General features: G+C 57.6%; 1 non-coding gene across 1 annotated transcript; it reads left to right on the top strand.

Moving 5' to 3' along the window:
- Positions 1–3179: 3179 nt before the first annotated feature.
- LOC142821402 (U1 spliceosomal RNA) lies at positions 3180–3343 on the top strand. The gene has a single exon (XR_012898177.1). It is a non-coding gene; the product is annotated as a U1 spliceosomal RNA (small nuclear RNA).
- Positions 3344–4413: the final 1070 nt, after the last annotated feature.

The following is a 4413-nucleotide window of genomic DNA, read 5'->3' as shown; positions in this document are numbered from 1 at the left end:
CAGCGCTGGCAAGTTAGGCTTTGGGCTGTCTCTGTCCAGGGCCTGGCTGGTTCTCTGGGGCTCAGACGATCTGTTCCTTGGTCTCGCCCCGTAGTTGACTCTCTCCATCGCTCAGCTGCGATCCGGTCTCTGCGCGGTTCCCTTTCTCTCCGGGACTCCCGTTCACACCCGGACCGGCTCTCCGTGAACTCATCCGCCAATCTCCCGGCCTCCTGGGGGTTCTCTGGTCTCCGGTCCTTGAGCCACAGCCTCAGTTTGGGTGGGCACACTTCATAGAGCTGTTCCATCATGACCAGCTTGAGCAGCTCCTCTGCAGTCTGGGCTCCGACTCCAGACACCCACTTGCGGCAGTATTGCGCCAGGCGGGCGGCCAGGTCCACATAGGTCTCCCGTGGCCCTTTCTGTACCCCCCGGAACTTCTTCCTGTACATCTCGGGGGTCAGCCCGAACTTGTGCAGCAGGGCCTCCTTGACTCGGTTGTAATCCCCTGGCTGTAGGTCCTCCAGCTGACTGAGCACTCTGGCCGCCTCCTGGTTCAGTGCGGGGATGAGCTCCTGCAGCCAGTCAGCTGGGGGGACCCGTTGCAGTCCACAGGCCCTCCCAAAGGCACTGAGGAACCCGTCTATGTCACCCATGTCCTTCAGTTGGGCCACCACGAGCCTCTCCAAGCGTCTGGCAGTCCTGGGACCCTGGGGCCCATCCGCACTTGGCGCAGCCGGTGCCCCGCCGGTTCTCCGTTCTGCCATGGCCAGCTCATGCTGTCGCTGCCTCTCTCGATCTTGGCGCTCCTTCTCTCCATCTTGGCGCTCCCTCTCTCGGTCCTGGCGGTCCTTCTCTCGGTCCTCTACTTCCAATTCCCTGATCCGCAGCTGGATCTCCAGCCGCCGCAGCTCCGCTGGGCTGGCCCCTGCCCTAGATGGGCTACGACTTGCAGGCCTCCTGGGAGACGCTGTCTCATCTCTCCGTTGGGTTTCAGCGCTCCTCCCCCTCTCTGAGCCTGACACACTCTCAGGGGGGGTCTGGCTGCTTCCCCTGGGGACAAGATCCTGGCCCTGTGGCTGGTCATTATCTTCCAGCTGGGCAATCAGCTGGGCCTTGGTTGCTTTCTGCACAGGCAAGCCCCTCTCTCTGCACAGCCCCACCAGCTCGGCCTTCAAGAGTCGGGCGTAGGCCATCTGCCCGCTGGGCCCCTCGGTGCAGATTCACCAGTCTAGTGCTGCAGCGCCCCACGATTCCCAGGAACCGCTTCGCTCTGTCTCCAGCACGCCTGGCTCCAGGGCTCTTGATTCTACTGCGCCTTGTCGCTTGCCGCTGGAAGCTCCATCCACGGGGTGCAGTGCATCCCACTTCTGACACCAGTGTGACGGCGCGTTGGGGGTTCCCCGTCTCCTGCACCCCGAAATGGCACAAACAGACTTCACCAGCCGGTGGAATAGAGGAAGTTTATTGCCTCTCCAGGATACAGCACAGCACAGATGTAGTCTGGTCACAGAGCTGGGCTAGGATGCCTCAGGCCCCCTTGAGATGGGGGAGACTGGGCCCCTAAACTCCAGCCCCTTCTCCTAGGCTCTCCTCCATGCTCTCCCACAGTAACTAACTAAATTCCCTTGCAGCCCTGCCCCCCAGTCAGGGCAGCATTCCACCTTCCTTTGTTCCTCTCCATGGGGGGTGTCTGGCCACTGGTTCAACAAGTTTGGCACTACCTTTGCATAGTGAGGTTTTCCCTGCTGGGTCTTGCTCCAGACAGCAGGGGTCACCACAGCCCAGCAAGTACCCCCACTACGTCACAGCCACCTCCTCGGAACCAGTTTTATTTCTTCCGAAGTACCCAAAGTCAGCGCCGCTGGGAACCCGCTGGCGGGCCAGGGACACCGGATGGGAGGGTTTGGCTTTTACTAATGTCCCCTACGCTATTCTACAACACTAAGCGCTGTCCAGAAAACCCTTAAACACCCCCTGCGTGCAGAGAGGCGTGTCGGCTATTCCCAGCCGGGCTGGGAGTGTAATGGACAGACGAGCGTGCAGCGGTCACAGGGCAGCAGCGCACAGCTCCGGCCGCGCGGGGCGGGAAGTCCCAGCCTCTGGAGGAGCGTTTTGGGGACTGGCCGCTAGTGACACTGTCTGTCTCTGCTCTGATTGCCCCTTACGGCGAGACACCGGCCCCTACAGCAGCGGGGACAGTCCCAGGCGCTCGGCGCTTATCACTTCTCTACAGCTGCTGTGTCCCCGGGACTCCCTTTCTCCTCCCTTGGCTCCCTCAGCTCCCAGCCCTGCAGCGCTTCCCGCCAGCCCCGGTCCTGTGGATTTGAGCCTCCAGGCTGCTTCCTAAGGGCCCCCAGGAGAAAGGGAATTTCCTTAGGGGCAAGCAGGCAGCGGAAAGAAACACAGACCCGGCCTGGGCACTCTCGCTCGGGTAGCTGGGAAGAGGAGTCCGCGGGGCTCGAACCCCCCGCTCATTATCGTGTCTCTCCTGCTTCCCGTCGAGCTGCCCTCAGGAACCGGCCCGGCCCCTCCGCAGCGCTGCTCCCTCGCGCATCCCTGCACCGCGTCCTTGGGAACCGAGAAGTCTCGACAGAGGCTCCTCCGCCTCTGGGACCATCAATTCTCGTTCCCGTGGCCAAGTCACCACGCGCTCTGAGCTGGCTCCTGTCCCGCGTGGCTGTTGTGACGCTCTCACTGTGACGTCACTGCCTCCCGAACTGCCTTCAGCTGAGGAGTTGCAAAAGGCCCTTCTGATGTCACTACCCCCCCCCCCCCCCGCCTCCTTGAAGGGCTTATCACACCCATCCCCCCATAAAGCCTCTGTCAGTCTCTGGGGCAGACACCAGACTCTCTTCCTGCCCCATCTACCCCTCCCGGGAGAAACTCCCCCTCTGGGCATCTCCCGGCCTCGTCTGTGTCCTAGGCAGGCTCCGATAGATTTTAGAGGAGGCCGCGGGCCAAGGGTCTCCCGGAGCAAATGTGTGTGCGAGTGAAGCATTGTGGGAGTAGGAGCAGGCTGACGAGTGAGTCCCTAATTTGCAAGCGGGGCTCTGGGTGGGGAATGGGGGGGCGGGGGAGGCAGCTGGCAGCAGCGGGAAGCGGTGCCGGCGGGGTTTTTTGGAGGTGCAGGTGGGAGCCACCGTGATGTGAGAGTTCGGGGCGCTTGAGGGCTGGCGGGGGCTCTGGGACAAGAGTTTATACTTACCTGGCAGGGGAAATACCACGCTCAAGAAGGTGGTTTTCCCAGGGTGAGGCCCATCCATTGCACTGCGGGTGCGCTGACTCCTGCGATTTCCTTAAACAGAGGAAACTCGACTGCACAATTTGTGGTAGTGGGGGACTACGTGCGCGCTTTCCCCTGGTATAGTTGCTGAAAAAAAAACAATCTTCTTTCCGCGATAGGGAATTAAGCTGACATGAGTAACTCTTACCTATTTTGCACCCATGCAGTTAAACAGATTCCCCCAGAACCATTCCCGGCCGTGTATAAAGCAGGGTTAATGTTTGACGCTAGGAATTGTGTTCGCTCCGCTTTGGAAGTTTTTCATCTTAAGTATCATCAGTTTATTTCCCCGCGGGGCTGGGCTCGTTGCTCGTTTTTGTTTATTTGCTTTTTCCTTGTCGGGCAGGAGAATGGTCTGACCAAAACCGCGTGTTTCTCCCACCTTCTTGGGAAGTTCTGATCCAAGCTACAAGCTCCCCGCCCCCACTCACCTCTGGAGTGACACAGATCCAAACGCCCAAGCTCTTCCTATGACTGTCGCTTTATGACCGGCTGAAGTTCTTTTAAATTGCGCTTGGTTCTATTACAGCAACTGAAGGAGTCAGGTCAAAGCTTAAACAGTTACAGGTTTATTAAAGAAGCTTATAAGTCATATGGTTACAATGGCTATTGCTCTATTTCTTAAATGCTAGAAAATATGTATATATAGGTCTTAAAAATGATTACAGGAAAAAGGTAAAGATAGAAAATAGAAATAATGGTACCAAGTGACAGCTTAATCTTTAAAGAGCTCTAACACTATGTATATATACACTTAAACAAAGGACCACATGCAGGTACAATTTTTACCCCTTTCTGTGCCTCTCGACTCCAGCGTGTCAGGCCAGGGCCGGTCTCTCAATTCCTAGGAAAGACGAATACGAGGTGGGCGTCCCCTCTGGAACCTCGGGAGATCAAACACCAAACCCGACCAGCACATAGATGGTAGATTGACACTCAGAGAAAATGTGCTGCTGGACCCATCTTTATACCCCTGGGGGCCCGTATCCTCTTTCTTATCTAAGAGGCCCAATTGTACTGGTCCGTTTTGTGGCGCCAGTTCTTACAAGCAAGTTTCAAATTAATTGACACTTGCAAGAGAGAGAACTGAATTGTGAATACTAGACATTTTTTTACTGAGCGAGAGATTCCTCCCCCCGCGGACGGCT

Source organism: Pelodiscus sinensis, chromosome 30 (genome assembly GCF_049634645.1).
Source record: "Pelodiscus sinensis isolate JC-2024 chromosome 30, ASM4963464v1, whole genome shotgun sequence".
NCBI classification, from domain to species: domain Eukaryota; kingdom Metazoa; phylum Chordata; order Testudines; family Trionychidae; genus Pelodiscus; species Pelodiscus sinensis.
The sequence above is the reverse complement of the archived record's forward strand: the minus strand, read 5'-3'. Positions and strand labels throughout refer to the sequence as shown.